We start from the raw sequence: 19,286 nt of genomic DNA on the forward strand, positions 1-19,286 counted from the left end.
ACGTAACAGGGATTTTATTTAAACTGGAACAAAAGGAACTGGATCCCACCACTTACAATAACATTAACTAGATGAAGAAGATATAATTTAAAAAATGGTTCAAACATATACACACTTACTATAACTTACTACTAAGTGTACTTAACTAAACATGACCCTATAAATAAAGAAATATATCTCTATCTATCTCTGTATGCACAGGCCATTATCTTATAGGTTACTATTTTTTTTCCTAGTTGAAGGTTCCTCTTTCCCCAAATATCTCACTGGGCACTGTCTAATGCCCAAGTCAGTCTTTGAGCCTGAAGCATCTCTCATGACTTCCTGAAGAGACGGACTCGACTCGAGTGGTGCTTGCTTGTGAGGAGACACATTAGACCAGACCCATTGGATCTGTAGGACCTTTGGTTCTCCTCTTCCTAATCTCCAGGACCAAACAAATCAAATGATAGGAAATGACCAGAACTGATGATCAGGAACAAACAGGAATGGATGCTCAGGAACAGGCCCTCAAACAGGGACTGACTTTCATAGCCAGCTTTAAACCAAAGAGACTCTCTTGCATACATCTTTCTGTCCTGCTCATTCTCAGTTTTTCCTACTTACTCTTGGTGTCTGAGTCCGTTTCCCTCCATCCCTGTCTGCCCTCTCCTTTCTCCCAGTTTCCTCAGACACACACACACACACACTCTCTCTCTCCCGCCTCTCCACTGCTGCCTCCTCTCTTCCCCTTCTCCTCCAACTGTCACTTCCCTCTTGGAGGGAAGGGCTACCTCCTCTCCATAGAAAAATGACAATGCATTCACTCTGAACACAACCTAAATCATATATCCCCATACAGGGTTGAATCCCTTCACCATATTTACACTAGCATAAAACATCCCCTGCCCACCACCAATGTCCTAAATCTTTCCCAGCTAGGCTTCAAGTCAGGACATAGTACAGTGATGGCTCCTGTCTTCAGACAAGGGAAGCCCATCCATGTGCATCATTCTAGACATCTTTCTGGCATTTCATACCACTAATCACCAATTGTTCCTGTCCTTCCTCAAAGAGAGACTTCAGTGCTGAACGTAAATGCTCAGGTCTTTCCTCTCAGGCTGAAGCCCAAGTCTTGCTATGAGCTGTTAGGGTCTGTGTGGACTGTCTGTGTATCCAAACTTTTTTAATACCAAGTGTTTATGATTTTGAGGGATGTGTTGCCATAGAGAGGATTGTTCTATGAAAAGACAAAGCACAATGAGGCACAAGTTTTGTGGCATAAGTGAGGTAAAGAAATCCAGCAATAAGATCTTCAGAGATAGTTAGGAACAATTTAGTATATATTTTCCACAATACAAAACTTCTTTGCTTCAACACTAGAATTGCAGCAGCTGTTACTGTCATGAACTGAAAGTAGTTAAGATTAGCTTTTAGTTTTCTTCCAAATGAAATGGCTGGATTACAAAACTTTCCATTCAGAATTTCTCAGTGCATTTACTTTATACCAAAAAGTGTGCCTCCTGCACCCCTTAAAAAACAACAACAACAAATCTCAAAGAACCTTGGCCTACACTGCCTCCATGCCATGAATGGAAGAATTAAAAGTTACCCATTTGGAGTTTCATAAAACACTTGGGCTAAAATTTGGGTGCACAAAGTTAAACAGACTCCCAGCTCTGAAAGCAGCGCTGCCGCCAGCAGTAGCACAGACATAAGGGCAGCAGTACCGCAACCCGCTCCTACAATAACCTTGTAACCCTCCCCCCATGCAAACTCCTTTTGGGGTCCAGACCTCTAAAATTACAACACCATGAAATTTCAGATTTTAATAACTCAAACCATGACATTTACAATTTTTTAAAGCTCATGACTGTGAAATTGACCAAAATGGACAGCGAATTTGGTAGGGCCCTACTCATAAACAGCACAAACAAACAAACAAAACGGAGAGAAGTCATACAGTTGTCCTCGTTACTCCTAGTATCTAGATAGACCTCTACTTTAGTTTCTCAGCAGAGCATTGACCAGTAGACTAAGCCACACTGTTTTATTTACAAATGGTCTTCTATCTGAAGCTGTTTTTAACTATCAGAGGGGTAACCGTGTTAGTCTGGATCTGTAAAAGCAGCAAAGATTCCTGTGGCATCTTATAGACTAACAGACGCATTGACATGCATCCGACGAAGTGGGTATTCACCCACGAAAGCTCATGCTCCAATACGTCTGTTAGGCTATAAGGTGCCACAGGACTCTTTGCTGTTTTTAACTAAGGGCTCATTCCTGCTTTCACTGTAGTCAGTGACAAATCTCTCATTGACTCAAATGGGAACATGATTAAGCCTCTCTGAGGCAGACAACGTTGTAAACAATTTTCTCTTTTGTTTGATCTCAAGTTGCGGACATTTGCTAAACCGGAGGAATGCAGACATTCCCATGTGCCTACAGTTTCACTCAGGTGTATACACAGTAAAATAATTAATCCTATAATTACTAGAATAAAGTGTTATAAACCAACTATTATTTAATATGAACTGTGCAATGTACATATCCAACTCTATAAATTGTTCTGATCTAAAATCAAAATACAATTGCCTAAAACAAAAGTTGATCCAATTTCTTTGTGGTGTCCAAGAGCAAAAGATGAACATGGTGTATGGGTCAGTATCTGGGTTTCGTTAAAAACCCCAAAGTTCACCTGCTTATTCTACCTGCGAGCCTTGAAACAAAAGGTTTGGTTCTAGACATGAATTAAGTTTTCTTGGCAGGATAGGTTATTCTTTCTCTAACTGGTACTTTCATCCCTACATTTCAAGGCAACCATGATTATTATTACAAAATCATTTATATAGCACTGAATCCAGTTTTTATCTATTTGGTCTCTGCAGTAATATAAAGTTGGAGTCTACTCAGAACCCTAGCTGCCCTGACACAAGTTAGGAAAAAAAGAAATAAAATTAACAGCATCATACCCACTGACAGCTAATGGAATGGAACCACTAACAAAACATCACACACAAAACTCCGTTCCCCAGAACAGTTCTCAACCCCACCCTCTAACAGTTTGCAGAAATACTTGCCCTGAATGCCAGAGGACCTGGATTATTTCAGACCAGATGGGCTGACATATTTCAGATACATCTAGCCATGTTCCTTACTCTCAAAAGCTAATGGGAACTGATTTGCATGATGGCCCCTTTACACCACGCTAGCAGTGCAAAGGGGCCATATAATGGTGTTGTATCAGCCAGGCAAGGTACTGACAACTTCAACAGGACTTTATTTTTACAGTGGAAACCTCTTTACCAAGCTGCTGCTGCACCCTCTGTAACTCTCACTCAGCCTCCTCAACTTCTCCCGCCTCCTTCCTGTTTCCTGTCCTTTCAGACCCCGCCCCCAACAGCCAGCACTCCCAGTTCTAATAATACAAGCAGCATCTAAACACCACAAATAGGTATAAGTGTGATTTATAGCCCCTCTGCACTGCCAGAGTGGTGTAATAGTACTGTAGTGCAAATGAGAAACAGGTCCACCACCTATAGGCTTGATCCTCTCAAGAGATACTTGTGAGGCATCATAGAATTGAAAGGGACCTCAGGAGGTCATCTAGTCCAACACCCTGCTCAAAGCAGGACCAAGCCCTAGATTTTCACCCCAGTTCTCCAAATGGCCCCTTTAAGGATTGAACTCACAACCCTTGGTTTAACAGGCTAATGCTCAAACCACTGAGCTATCCCTCCCCCATAACACCTGTCTCTTCATGTGTCATTATATAATGCCTATATCTGTAATTTTCACTTGCCGCATCTGAAGAAGTGGGTTTTTTTACCCACGAAAGCTTATGCCCAAAGAAATCTGTTAGTCTTTAAGGTGCCATAGGACTCCTTGCTGTTTTTAAGCACTCTTAGCCTTAAGAGAGCATGTCAGGAGAGGGATTTGAATCCACATTTCTATACAGAGACCAGAAAACCCAGGTGAGAAGAAGACAAAGGCTTGAGTCTGGCACCTTAGACCACTTGTCCATCCTGCCACTGACACCTCTAAACACTCTTAGCTCCCAGTGGGCTAGATTCTCTTCCCATTGAAAAGAGTGGGGGGTTTGCAATTGTGGGTGCAGAATTTTGTCCAGAAGTAACAGAAGCTAAAGGTATTTCTCATCACTTTTCAGGGTAAGGTTGAATATAAGTACAAGACAAACAGGGAATAATAAAAACACCAGTCAAAACAGTCTCACTGTTACCTTTTCTTACCCCCCCGCCCTCGTCCCTGGCCCATACCTGTGCCTTTGACATATCCACAACTTCTCTCTCGTCTTGTCTTAGACTGCCAGCTTTAAGGGGCAGGGCTGTCTTTTCATTTTAGGTTTGTACAGTGCTTAGCACAATAGGGAGAACTCCTAATCAATGCCTCTAGACATGATAATAATGCACAGTTCAGAAGAGAAACTTCAATATATATTCTGAATAGTATATATGGAGAAGCAAGTTTTCCCTTATTTTATTAAGTCGCTATTGGCCCTCCCTAACAAAACCGTGTTTATTCGAGATATTTTATATAAACTAAGGAATAAAATCTTTGGCAAAAGAAGAACGTCCTAGCACAAACAGTATTTTCTCCTGCAGAATTATGTACTTTAAAGCTGATCAGATTTTTAGACGTGTCTCCATCATATAGTGATGGGGATGTGATTTTTCCCATTTAAAGTAATAACTGAATCTTATAAAGTACTCTGTAACAATGGAAAATTTTCACTGTGATTGAGCTAGTAAACCTATGCCAACAGCTCCCTCTATGTACCATAATATAGATGCAAGTTAATTCATCCCCTGGAAGAAATATGCCAGAGAAAGTCAGCACTAAAAGAAAAATAAATAATTAAATAAATACATAAAAATAATCATGTAGATGTCATTTCGTCTGTCTGCACTGTGGCTTAGGAAAGTCTGAAGAAAAAGATTCAGTTGGTAGTACCTGCATAACAATATACATTCATTTTCATGTTTAATAATTACTTGATTATTTACTTCCACTGGTTGATTCATTCAGTTTCTGCCTTAATCTCATTTCATACGCATAGATTATTGAAATACAGGTAGTCTTCTGAGTATACAAATAAAGGAACAATGGAATAAAGGGACAGTTACTAGAAATCAACTGTGCAAACCTAGGAAAATGGAAGAGGAGGAAGAATCAAGGATTAATTCAAATGAGAGTTATGTTTGCATGAGAAGGAAAGATATGCTGTTAAAAGAAGAGAGACAGTGTGGATAGTGGAAGTTCTGGGCGTTAGGAGACCTGGGTTCCATATTTGAAGTTGTTACTTAACTACTATGTTATCTTGGGTAAGTCACTTAACCTCTTTGTGTCTTCTCTGTTTAGACAATAAGGTCTTCAGGGCAAGGCCAGTACCATTACAAAAGATCTTGGCTGAAGCTTTTTGGCACTCTCACAGTATAGATAACAAAAGTTAGTTATCTCTTGAGATTGAATTCAGATCATTCCCAAATGATACTTTACACTTAACTAAAAAATCTGACCTGCTTACAAATTGGTAAGAAAATAAGTGGAATGGCACACACTGAAAACAAGCAATGGTTTCTCATCCAGAGATTCACAGTCACTTATTGGATACTGTTTATGTCTGGTTGCAAAAGCATTTATGAATCCCATAAGGAATCTGAACATGACATAACCACCATGTGCAAATTTTTTTGGCAGAACGACTCAGAAGTGCATATTCTTATTATTCCACTAAAGTTCAAAATTAAACCCCATCCAGAGCTCCTGGAGCATTAGAAAAAAAAATCCTCTTCTCAGATTGAGTCCGGACACAGTGTACTTCTAGCTTTATGTTTCAGAACATTAACATGGGATTTAGCCAGGAGAATTGCTACGTGATTATGCTCTGATGCCAGTGCAGAAGAGCTTTTCAGTATGCATGGGCTAGGCTGGAAAAAAAATGAAGTGGGAAGAGTTAAGACAGACATTCTGAGCTGCTGTTTTGCCCTTCAGTTATTTACTCTCCAAAGGGTACATTCTCTCCCTGAGATATACCAACTTGGGCCACCCGTTTGCTTTGATTTCAGAAGCAAAGCGGTGTCAGGATTGATCCACATATACAGGCTTCTAAGAACAAACATATAAGCTGTTGCAGGAAGCAAAGATGTCACTCTCTGATGAATATTATTTATTTTTATTACAGCAACACCTAGAGGCTCCAACAGAAACCAGGGCTCCATTGTGCTAGAGGCTGTACAAACACATGACAGACAGTCCTTGCCCTGAATAGCTTACAATCTAATAGACAAGACCAAGGGCAGGAGCAGAAACTGAGGTGAAGTGACTTGTTCAAGGTCACACAGTGGCAGAGGCAAGAATAGAACCCCCATCCTCCTCAGAACCTCAGTATAGTCCACCATATAACAGTGCCTTAGATCTGCCTTTGAGTAACCTTGCTAGAACACCATCACGCTGGTCATTATATTTAAACTTCTTGGCCTGGCTTTCAAGGTCCTACAGTAGAGGACCTACATCTCTGACTTGGTCTCCTATTCAGCAATCCTTCCCCCTTCACTCCACCCCAGCCCTGGATGCCTGCTTTCTGTCAAACCCTTCCCCAATCCACCTTCCATGCCGTTTCTTTGTGCCCACAAATGTGTATTTACTTGGTTGTGTGCTGCACTCACAGGCCCACCACCTGAAACACTGCAATCAAGCCGTCAACACAACCAATCAAGGCCTGACCTGCAGCAGTTTCCTAGGTAACCCGAGCCACAGCCACCGAAACAGACTGTAGACAGTGGAAGGAAACATGTATTTTAAAAAATTGCAGCATTTTAGATTTTTCAGTACTTCTGAGTTGTTAAAAAACCACTTCAAAAGTAGCAGTAATGACAAATACTCTTGTTAAGAAAGATTGAGCTTGGTACCGGACCACTCCAGTGCTGATGGTCATATAAGTAAGTACTTAAAGCTAGACAGAGCTTATAAGAGCGACAAAGCTCCTTGAGTTCCATTCCCCACTCTGCCATCAACCCATTTTAGGGACTTTTCCAAGTCCTTCCAGCCAGATTTTCAAGTCAGTATGAATTGAGGATCCAGTGGGGCCAAGGACCCCTGGAAATTAGGCCCAAATTGTCTCAAATTGAGGCTTTGAAAATAAATCAGGGGCCACTTTTGAAAAAGTTGCCCTTCACCTCTATCAATTTCCTCATCTGTCCAAACCGGGGGTTGGGGGGGGACGTCTCCCGTAGTTGTGAGACTTGCCTAGTTAATGTTATCTATTTAGCGCTTTGGAAAATGTCAAATGCTATATAAGTATTATGCAGCCCGCCTTTCTCTAGTCTCTTAGGGCAGGTCTACACTAAGGGCGGGGGTCAAACTAGGGTACGCAAGTTCAGCTACGTGAAGAACTTCTTACCCGTCCAGATGCTGCGGGATCAAAGTCCACGGCTCCAAGGTCGACTTCGCCACCGCCGTTTGCAGTGGTGGAGTTCCGGAGTCGACCGGAGCGCGCGGGGAGTTCGAACTATCGCGTCCAGATTAGATGCGATAGTTCGAACTCCGAGAAGTCGAACTCACCGCGTCGACCCGGCAGGTAAGTGTAGACTAGCCCTTAGTGCTGCTGTTTATTAATTGGTGTACACCTGTAGACATATTAACTACAAGCCAAATTTAGCCTGCTCTAGCCTCAGATGCATATGTGGGGAAGGGAGCACGGAACATTTTCCCCCAGGTTTGTGTACCTGCATGAGAGGTGGACTATAATTGGTTAAACTTAACCAAAAAAGCTTAACTTAGTCACATGGCCTGGGATACACTATTGCAGTGCCACCTTTCCTGTCATCACAGGCCAACACTCACAACAGGGCCAATAACCAGCAGCAAAGACTGAGAAGAGAGCCAGGCTAGACTGTGGCAGCAGCAGAACTGTCTTTACAGGTTATTTCTTGCTGTTTGTTCAGTCAACAAGTTAACCTCAAATATGCCTCAGTTATCACTGAAATGTTGGAGCTGCACTTGTCATCTTGGTACCGACATTTCCTGAGAGCAATGTCCAGGTACACCTTAGCATAGCTGCCATGGCTAGACAACCCAAAGGGATGGGAAAAGGTCCCAACCTTGCCTCATGCTACCCTCTGGGGAAGTATGCACCTTCTCTTGTCACAGGGTTGGTGGTTGTTGCTGGTGCGTGCACTCCCTTCCCAAACCCATTCTGCCTAGCCTGTGGCATGGTGCTTGTCCTCACTTCCCCTGTTGTGAATATAGCTACTAATGCCCCAGTGTGGCCCTCAGGATGAATGACATGGATCTGGCAAGATAAGAATAGTCTGGAACTTTTGTCCATCCTGTAAACTGAACTCTTCTTCCAACTCATTTTTTGGGATGTCCCCCACCCCTCCTCTTACCATCTACTTCTGTCCCCCTCCCAATGTTACATCCCTCCCATGCCCTCTCTCATCCCGAGTCCCCGAGCCTGCCCCCTTCTGCACAGACCCACTCTTTCTACTCTTATCTGCAACCTATTCCCACTGCTGCTTTCCCTTGCTACCTTTTAAAAAGGGATGCAGCAGCACCTTTGCCAGCTTCTATTCTCCTTGATTCCCTAAAATTACCAGCTCTCCTCATTGTACGCAGCTTCAACTTCAACAGGAGACTCCGTGATGCAAAAATCTCAGGCTACAGCAGCCCATTACTCTCCTGGTAAATGGTACTTATGTCAAATATGAAATGCCCTGGAAAAAATCTCTTTGTGTCTGTATTTTTGGAGTCAAGCATCTTGTTAAAAGTCAGAGCTGTAGTTAATGTGTTTGCTCCCTCTAGTGGCTACAGGGGTAATAGGTGGTTAAATTACACTCTAGTCTAGTGGCACTAGGTGTTGATGCTTCGTTGGGTCAAGTGGCACCAGCTGCTGCTTTTGGTCCAGAGAAACCTCCAAATTCCAGCAGAGACAGACTCTTCACTCCGTTACATGCCTGAAACACGTGCTTCTGTATGAGGATGAGCCCTGCAGAGTTTGTTCAGTTTAATTAACTTATTTTAAATACAGCACCCAACAAATGATCCCATCTGCCAGAGCAACATCGACTGGGTGTTCATAATCCTTACCAGGCAAAGTACAGAAAAATGTGTGCAGCTGTAGCATAGCGAGACAAGGTAGGTGAGGTAATATCTTTTAGTGGACCAACCTCTGCTTGGGAGAGAGACAAGCTTTCCAGCTTACACAGAGCTCTTCTTCAGCTCTGGGAAACTGTAGCCTCACAGACACACGGCTTAAGTGTAACACCGGTATCTTCCTAGTCAAACAGCGTAGCCATAATACTTTTCACAATAGAAATTGGGTCAGGTCCTGGACCCCACCAAGGCAGCTTTGCTCCCCTATGGTGGCACAGTGCAGATTTAAAGCTAGCCTGAGAGGCCAGCTGAGGAGTCCCTTACTATAAGGAGCAATCCTGGGGCAGTTTCTCCCAATCAGCATAGCTGGCCTTCTGCCACACGCTTTCAGGGACATGCTGAGAGTGTGGTCAGAGCTCCCTAGCCCTCCAGTGATCCCTGATTGGTTTAACAACCCTTAAAGGATCTGTACAGATCAAAGCAGCCCTAGGACTATAGAAATGATGGTTATTAATTTATAATAAAAAAATCTTCTCTGGGAGAGGAAGGATTGTTCATTGGATACGGTACTAGCTTGGAAATAACTTCAGTTCCCTGCTCTTCCAGGACTTCCTGTGTGACTTTGGGCAAGTCATTTAGCCTCTCTGTGCCTCAATTCCCCATCTATAAAACGGGGAGAGTAACATTGCCTTGCCTCAGAGGGGTGCTTTAAGATTAAATACATTACACACTGTGAAGTTCTCAGATACTGTGGTGGCGTGGGCCATATAAGATTCAAGACAGATACAGTGGCCAATTCTTTGCAGCTCTAAAGGCATTACCAATTCTAAAAGTATTCCCCACTTCAAGTACAGGAAATATTGCTGAAACTATGACTGTTCCTAAAACTGGAATGAACTTTAAGTGCTCCCATTATATTTATGCTATCCATATCCATATTTATACTTGCCATATCTAGCAAGGTATGTACAGATAGCTATAGACCATCACTGAAACCAAAACAGGCATTTTATTTTCAGACTTCATAACCTTTTCTTTAGCTTCTCTAGGGAGGTTTCCTAATCAGAAATATACGTCTATATAGAAAGATAGAACATAAATACATTAGAGCTATCACACTAGCATCTAGAGGCCCCGACCTAGGGTGGGAGGAGAAAGAGAGAAACAGGTATTTAGCAGAGAAGCAGCAGAGCTAGAAACCTGCCTTCCACTCTAGTACCCTAACCACTGGCCTGCACTGCTTCTCTTTAAATGGTGTTTTGATATCATTTCCATTCAATACATTACCTAGAATTGGTCCCTGAATATAATTCTGTATTATGCCCCTAACCATTCAGCTGTTTTGCTGTTCCTCGCTTTGATAACCCTCTTATTCCCCCATGCATAATGCTCTCCTGGACTCTGCTTCTTGATTGTCTGGGGGTGGTTTTGCTGCTGATTGACTGGCCAGGTCTTTTGTTCCATTTCTGTTTGTGTGGGTGGGGGTTAAATCATTGAAAAGAAAGAAAAGATGAAGGTTTACAGCTAGCCACTCAGCACTTAAATGACTGACATCATGGTAATTTGATATTGGCAAGCTCCAAGTAGTGCTGTTGCATGGTTATCATAATGATTTAAAATCCAAACTGCCTCTTTGTATCCTCCAGAGCATTTCCAACATACGTTTTTTCCAATTCCCCTATATGGGTTCTCTCTCTTGAAACCACAGACAATTTGTGCTAGTGTCTATCTACCGCTGATTGTGTCCTAGTTCCTACAAACTCCTTTGCTGGTTTGTTTAATGAAAGGCTTTATTTTGTGGTAAATTCTCATGCATGGTGGTTGAGTTGCTTGAAAGCAAGTCCCTGTATTGCCTCTGTGCAGGGTTGGCTATCCTTGTCACTAGACAACTATCATATTGATTTTCAGGGATTGTTATTCACATACAAAGCTTAACTGTCTGGCACCTTGATATCTGTATGACCTTTTCAGAGGCCCTGTTTCCCAGCATGCCCTTAGGTCAGTGAACAAACGACTGCTGTCTATTGTGTCCATTTGTCTAGCATCTCAAGGGGATACAGAGGAATCACAGTTATATACCAAGGTTCTGGGGCACTCATCTAAAAAAAATATTAGCAAGTCTCTCAGCTCTTAAGCCCCAATTCAGCAAAGGTACTTAAGCAGATAAACTACTCATGTGCTTGAAGTTAGCCATATGTTTAAGTACCTTTGCTGAATTGGGGCTTTAATACTATTTAAATGACTGTTGTGATTTAATTGACCAGATTTTGATACTGGAGGTGAAATGCTGAAATGTAAAGAAGTGATTTTTTTTTTATACACCACTGTTTCATTTAACAAATGAAATTTTTTTTTTAAAAGAACAATTAATTTTGTTTTGACTCGTGCTTTGAATTGTGAAGACTCATCTACTGGTGGGAATGGGAGGTTGTGTACAAAAATGACCGTGTATGCAGAACTGGCGTGCACAGGTTGGGGGTGAGGGGCTACTTGTTGGCAATTTCAAAAAGTAGTCCCAATAGGTCTAATCGACATACAAACTGCTGAGTAATATAAGAAGGTAGCAAGGGGCACGAGCATTATCGTATGGAAGTGGTCATTTATTATTTAAATTCTGCAACCCATAGGCAGCTGTAATCAGGTATTTGGACTCCAATTATTGATTCTGATTAAGTAATAAGAAGATGCCTGTACAAGGCTCTAGCTGCCCTATCGCAATCAATTCAGGAGAAACTCAGTTATGAGCACCAGAGTTAAGAACTGACCGGTCCTCCACAAACCTCATTTGGAACCAGAAGTGCACAATCAAGCAGCAGCAGAGACAAAAAAAACCAAACAACGCAAATACAGTACAATGCTGTGTTAACTACTAAAAAAAGAAAGGGAAAGTTTCAAAAAAAATTTGACAAGGTAAGGAAACTGTTTCTGTGCTTGTTTCATTTAAATTAAGATGGTTAAAAGCAGCATTTTCCTTCTGCATAGTAAAGTTTCAAAGCTGTATTAAGTCAATCTTCAGTTGTAAACTTTTGAAAGAAGAACCAAAATGTTTTGTTCAGAGTTAAAACATTTCAGAGTTATGAACAACCTCCATTCCCGAGGTGTTCTTAATGCTGAGGTTCTACTGTACTACGAGAAAACTGCAGCAGCATTAAAATAATCACTCAACAGGAACTCTGCCAGCCTGTCACCTGCAGAAGAGCTCATTGCCATGGTGCTAGGATCTGTACAAACATGCTCAAGAGAGTATCTTCCTTTCACCCTCCTCCCCCTTTCGCTTGTGGGGGAAGGCAAAATCAAATGCAAATAAAATAAAGCCATATGAAACAACCACAAACTAACACAGTCAATTAAATACACACACAGTGATGTCTAGGGTGGAGCTGTGGAAAGATAGCCTGAACTCCCTAACATAGAACAGGATTATTCTGCCTTTTGCTCATAGACTTTTATAGCCAGCAGGACCCACTAGGATCATCTGACCTCAGGGATAGCGTAGGCCACAGAACCTCACCCAGTAACTTCTACATCAAGCCCATTACTTCTGTTTGAGCTATAGTGTATTGTTTATAAAGCCAGCCAGCCTTCATTTAAAGACTTCAAATGATGACAAATCCACAATCTCACTACATAAGTTATTCCAGTGGTTAGTTACCCTCAGTGTTAAAAATACACACCTGCTTTCTAGTCAGGCCTCCACATCTAGCACTGGATCTTATTCTGCCTCAGTTTCCCCACCCACAAAATGGTGATAAAGAAAACTGACCTCCTTTATAAATTGCATTGAGATCTACTGATGAAAAAGTGCATCAGATATTATAAATATTAGAGATTATTACCATCCCTAAAGTTCTATGATTTTCCAATCACAAAACCTCTTCTTGATATTAAAATACCTTGTCATAGGCTGGCTAGCCTTTTGAGACAAGCTAGGCTTAGACCTTGCCCAGGACTTAGCAACTATCCCTCTGCCTCACTTATGAACTGGTAACAGAAGGGCCAATTAGTGATCCCAGCTGTGTGTGATGGGGCTTAATGAGACTTACCTCAGCTGTGGTGATGGAGCAGGGAGAGCACTACTTAAATAGAGCTGGGAACTCAGTAGAAGGAGGAAGGTGGGGGTTTTGTCTCTGGGAAGACCCTGGGGTAGTTAGGCTGAGTAACCTACAGGGAGCAGCATAGGCTTCTTCTGTGGGACAGCCCTGAGTTAGGCCTGTAACAGGAGAAACAGATCTACAGGGAGAAGAGTATGCTTTTGTCAGCAGGGAGGCCCTCATTGGGCCTAAAAGGAGCAGTGTGGTCCTCAAAGGTGAACTGGTGGAGTCCCTCGTGAAGGGAGGCAGTAGGGGAATTCTGCTGGGGAAGAAGCAAGATAAGAGACACTCTGTAGGAGCCAGGAGAAGTAGGCCAAGAAAGCAGGGTTTGATTTGGACTTTAAGTTGGATTTTTGTAACCCCAGGAGGGGGAGTGAACTGTTGTGTGACTTGACCAGAGGGCTGAGCCACATAAAACCCGAAGAGGGAGTCAGGAGAAGCCACTGATTTGGCCACCAGGGAGGGGGGCATGAGAGGCAGCACTGCATCCAGGTATGAGAGCGTACCCTACAGGTGAGGACATGCATCCTTTTGTAGTGGCTGGTTGAAGTCAACAGACCCACTTGGAGTCTGTTGCTGCTAGTGTATATGAGTTACTTCTATCACCAGAGGAGCACTATCAGTAAGCAGCATTCTGAGTGTCCTCCTTTGGTTTTGTACAGATGGCTGCTGTTCCTCCTGTGGGACTGACTCTTGGGGGCAATTCTGACATAGGACCTTGGTGCAGATCCTGGCAGCTTTCCAGCTGCTTTCTGTTCAGAATTCAACATTCCCTCCCCCATACAATGGGTATGATTGACTATGACAAGAATGCCATGTTCTGGTTTCTTGGAAGACAGCTCTTTTTGTAAGGGTGAAGGGTAATTTTCTTTGGCTCAAGAAGCATGTTAGATGCTGACATAAAGGGTTTTTGTCCCTCTGCTAAACCCAAATTTTACTGGGAAAAAGTGGAAGTGCTGTAGTTACCTCTACCAGGCCCCTTCCAAAATCAGTGATTCAGGTGGCTTCATTTGCTCCATTTTCCCCAGCAGATTGAATTTGTTTCTGAATCCACATAACAAAGGCACAACACACAGGAGCACTCAGCGGAGATTTTTTTTTTTTAATTTTTTGGCCCCAGTTACCTGATAGGGGACAGGAGATAACATTTCTCTCCATACCTCACAACCTGCCTATGTCCAAATGCTTGACAAAGACACAAAATAAGGTGCACAATAAATAAGATAAAAAATTAAAGAGAGTCAGGCAGGAAACCTGAAATTCAGTGAGCTTCCTTGTTTAAGTCACCTTCTATAACCTGTGTTTCATTGCTCTCTTTCTCTGATGTAAATAATGTTCAGCAATTAAAATGAGGGACAGCAAACTTGTGTGGAACACACATAGCTTTGGGACTAACATGGGTGATGTTTGTCAAAATGATGACATCTTAGGGTTATGTCTCAGCATGAAATCTGTTATTATTAGTGGCTGCTCGATGACCTTCGTGAAATTAATTCGGTATCCATCCAGTACATACCGTGCTACTTGATCTCTGAATTATATAACAAAGATCACCAGATCTTATGCATGTGAGGTCACCTTTGACAGATGCAGAGACTGAACTCTTTTCTGCTCCCATGATGTGTTTCTTTCAGGTCAGTATTGAAGAACATTTGGTGGGGTAACTGAGGCAAGTTTGCACTGCTGTTCCCTTCATTCTATCTGCTCTTGGGACAAAGAGACTTTGGTTTCCAGGTGTGTCATTGTGAGGCAGATCAATAGCAATACGTTCCCTTTAAAAAATAATAAACTTGTTTCACAGCACATCAAAGGAAGTTCAACATCCTTGAGAAAGCCAAAAGAACTTCAGTGTACTCTTGGTCATGAAGAATGAGCTAATTTCATGTATCAGGAAGGAAGGAAATTGTTCCAAAAAAATTAATTAGCCAGGACATCAGCTAGTTTGTAAAAGAGTATACTTGCACTAGCATAGCATATTTAATGTTCTAAGTGCTACATAACATCTCCTTAATCCGAACAGCAGCTCTGTGAGATAGGCAAGTATTACTATTGCCATTTTACACATCAGGGAAAGCAAGTCAGAAATATTATAGGCCAAATATTATTAGGATGAAAGACCAATGAATTAAGAAACATGTTTACCAAAAATGCCACTCCACCATCAGCAATCAGGTGGTTGCCAAAAGCTTTGCTGGTATGATAAGATCACCATTGACAAACATAGACCGAACATCTAACCAATAACATCCAAGTCTACTTTAAGGACCTAGGTAGGGGTTTGCCATGATGATGATGAAGAACCTCTTAATTGCCAATGCCTCCATTCTTTGAGTCTCCAACTCTGAACGCCTAGGCTAAAATTTTCAAGTTTGGGTGCCCAAAATTGAGGCACTTTTATCTATATATAGCTACCTAAACAAATGGCCTAATTTTCAGATGTTAAGCACTTACAGCTTCTGGAAAAACTAGCTGCTTAGGTGCCTAAAGATGGATTTAGATGCCCAGTTAGAAATATGCAAGATTGAAAGTGTTATCCTCAGAGTCTAAGGGTGGGGCACCCAAATTTAAAGGGTGACCTGGAATTTTTGGAGCTCAGCAATTTGCCCAAGGTCATAGAGGAAGGCATGTCAATACTGGGATTAGAACTCAGGAGTTTTTAAAACTCAGAGCCAGTGCTCAAGCTACCAGATCAAACATCTCACTTCTGTTATCAGGTGCTATCTCTGAAGAAGTTGAAGATAGAGTTACAGTGACAATGATTTATTCAAAAAGCTGTATTGGTATGGATAGAGACCCTCATGCATCAGGGGATAAGCAAACTTCTAACTGTGGGGGTCAGGAAGAAGGTTTTTCTGTGGGCAGGTTATTCCATAAATACCTACTGTAGGTTTTCTTGCACCTTCCTCTGAACTGGCTAGTACGGTCCATTGTCAGAGACAGGGAACTTAAATAAAATACTCGTCCGATCCGGTATGGCAGTGCCTATGTCATATAGTCATGCACAGTGCTTAACTTTAAGCATGTACATAGTAAGTTAATAATTCTTAGGTCTTATATAGAGCTTTTTATCAGTAGAGCTCAAAGCACTTTACTAAGGAGCTAAGTATTCTGATCTCCATTTTACAGATAGGGAAACTGAGGCACGAGGTAAGTCCTACTGACTTTAATGAAAGTTAAAAAATTGCTTATGTGTCCTTCCTGATCAGGAATGCTTTCCTGAACTGGGAACCAAACACAAATCCACTTAGTCCAGATAAAATACCAAACCACTTTTTTTTTTTTTTTTTACATAAGCCAATCGTTTTACCATCTTACACGGGGAACCAAATTATCTGACACTGCTGTTGTGATCGCTGTTTAAAAGAGAAGCAGGCAAAACAAGAAATGGCCAAAATTAAATGGAGGGGGGAGGAGTTTTAAAAATTATCTGTCTGTTTCACAGATGATTTTTTTAAAAGCTTTCATTCCAGGAATAGGGCACCATTACAATGAGAAACCCTTTAATTATGTTGTAAAGGTCTGGTATTCCAGTGAAATGTCATTTCAAAATAAACTTCTAACAGTTAATTATCAGTGATATTTAACTTGTGGGAAAATTAAATATCACCACATACTCCTGTGATCATTTTATTGCTTTTGTAGACATTTTAATATTTTAATGGTTTCCAAGTAACCATGTAAAAGACTTGCTACCAAGCACACTTTCCTGGCTTTCTGTGCATAGCCATCTAACCTTTCTTTTGGCTTCTTTATACAAAACAGACCTTTGAACAGGAGGAGGTGGGGGAGGGAAATAAAAGACCATGAGAGGATAGACATGGAATCATGCCACCATTCCTTTAGCTAGAATGATTCCTAGGCATTACGTTTTATTAGCCATGATAATATAACTGGAAATGTAATACCAAATGAACAAATAAGGAAATATTGCAGGCCTTGGCAGTGGTCAGTGGAGGAATCAGATTAATGTGCCTTGCTGCAGTGAGTAATCTATATTTATCTAGTGTTTCTAAAATGTAGTGTGCAATTCGACATCCAGAGGTGTGTAGTGACCCCTACCACTGGTTGACAGCTAGGAAGTGGGACACTCTTACACTGTATCACTGTCTAAAACATAAGCTAAAGAACTGACCCCATTAGCAGAGCGAGCACAGGTTCCGTTTTTAAAACAGGCCAAATGATAGCAGCAGTTGTCAATTCTCAGTGGATCAGCAATAGAAATGGGTGTATATATCTCACTGTTTGATCCATAGAAGATGTGACTCTATTTCAGGTGATAGCTCAAAAACATGGCCCTTTAGCGCAATCTGTAGTGTACTGTGCTTCTGTAGCTAGAGGTCGCTTGGTTCAGTTCTACATATTGCCAACTAGCAGAGGGCACAGGGGTGTGTAAGGGTTACAGGGATCTCCTAGGTCTGCTATCTACATATTAGTTTGAAAGAGTGTCTCATAAAGTCTTTACTGAAAGCTGGTCCTCAATCATTGTGCAGTGTATGTCTGGATAATATGTAAGGCGGTCTATATATATACTGAAAATTATGTTCTTGGGGCTGGTCACCAAAAGGTGAGAAACAGATTTCTTTCAGGCAAGGAATGCTCATCAAGTCTGTCTAGCTGTAAACTGAGTATTGTGTACTTCACAATGAACACCTGTTTATGATGTGAGCAAAATGTTAATCAAGGGATTGCAAAGTCTCTAGGGCAGTGGAACTGTGCTTGGTTCACCCTCAGCTAAACTGCACTTGCTAAGCAGAGGGTAGGGCTGCCAAAGCCCAGTGGAGAGACACAGAGGGTGGCGACAGGTGTTTCTACCTGGTGGGGTGGTCCCTGCGTAAGAGTCCTAGAGACCATTTGACCCTCCCCCTCTGCACTTTTTAATCACAGAGCTGATAAAGACTCAAGTGAGAGCAGGGGCAGTTCTGTTTTTTGCCACCCCAAGCATGGCAGTCAGGCGGCCTTCGACGGCATTTCTGTGGGAGGTCTGCCGGTCCCGCTGGTCCCATGCCATAGGCGTGCCCACCGCCAAAGCCGGGGGACCTCCCGCAGGCATGCTGCCAAAGGCTGCCTGACTACCACCCTCTCAGCGACTGGCAGGCCGCCCCCTGCGGCTTGCCGCCCCAGGCACGCGCTTGCTATGCTGGTGCCTGGAGCTGCCCCTGAGTGAGAGTCTTTTTGTTGTAGATCAGTAGCGCTGAAATCACTGATAGCTGGGTCTAAGCATTAGACCCGCTATGGGACAGCATTGCCAATGAAAAGGCTGCCCTGCCTGCACTGCAGTGAGGCTCCCCTACTAACTGCTAAAATGACTGAGAGCTGTGGTAAGCGGCGGGACCTCAAGACATTCCAGAGGTTGCAGTAGAGAGGGCAATGGTGGAGCGAGTGACTGATGGAGCAACTGATGGTGAAGTGAGCAGCCAGTGGCAGAGCGTCAGCTGAGGCATTGCTCAGTACCTCCCCCCACACCCGGGTAGGAGGTGAACTCATATGAATACAACCTTTGGTCTTCACTGATCAAGGACAACAACTGTGAGTGGGGTGTGGTGGAGGATGAGGGGAGTGGTGTGTTAAAGGGACATTTGTTTGTCAGACTTTCACACTGCAAGGTGAGAAACTGAGGAGAAGGACGCTACACAGTGTACTCTGAGGTGAGTGTTTTGTTCATGGTCATATATTTTCGAATCACGATGGGGTGTTTTTCCAGATAAATGCCTGGTTTCTTTCCCCTCTTACTAAAAGTTTTCTTTTCCCTACACAGACTCGATGCCTGTGAGAGGGGAAGTATGGTCTCTTAGAGGTGCTCGGGGCAGTGTGTAATTTTTCCAGATTACTGGGTGGGGGTTCCTTGTTGTATTGTCCAAAGGAACCCATCTTGAATGTGGCCCTTGTTGCTGCCAACTTCACCTGGCAGAGGGGTTACATTTACATCTGTAAAGAGAGAGCAGACCCTGCATAGGCCTGGAGGACGGTGCTTGTGCTGGCAGAGGCAGGAGGTGTTGGGGAACTGACCCACAGCGGGCACAGAGGAGGCTGTCTTCCACTAAGAGCAGGTGGCAGTGAGTTGCCTCACAACCCAGGGTACCCTGGGAAGCGTACCAGCAAACA

The 19,286-nt window shown here is 42.7% G+C and overlaps 1 long non-coding RNA gene across 2 annotated transcripts in view; it reads right to left on the reverse strand.

Moving 5' to 3' along the window:
- Positions 1 to 13,036, reverse strand: part of LOC120387239 — an 84,969-nt gene extending 71,933 nt beyond the window's left edge. Inside the window, exon 1 of one of the 2 annotated variants that reach the window (XR_005590069.1) lies at positions 12,987 to 13,036. This is a non-coding gene — a long non-coding RNA (uncharacterized LOC120387239). Of the gene's footprint in view, positions 1 to 12,767; positions 12,882 to 12,986 lie in introns of those variants that run through there. The other variant, XR_005590070.1, reaches the window with a different exon arrangement.
- Positions 13,037 to 19,286: the final 6,250 nt, after the last annotated feature.

The sequence above is a fragment of the Mauremys reevesii genome, linkage group 1, assembly GCF_016161935.1.
Source record: "Mauremys reevesii isolate NIE-2019 linkage group 1, ASM1616193v1, whole genome shotgun sequence".
Lineage (NCBI taxonomy): Eukaryota > Metazoa > Chordata > Testudines > Geoemydidae > Mauremys > Mauremys reevesii.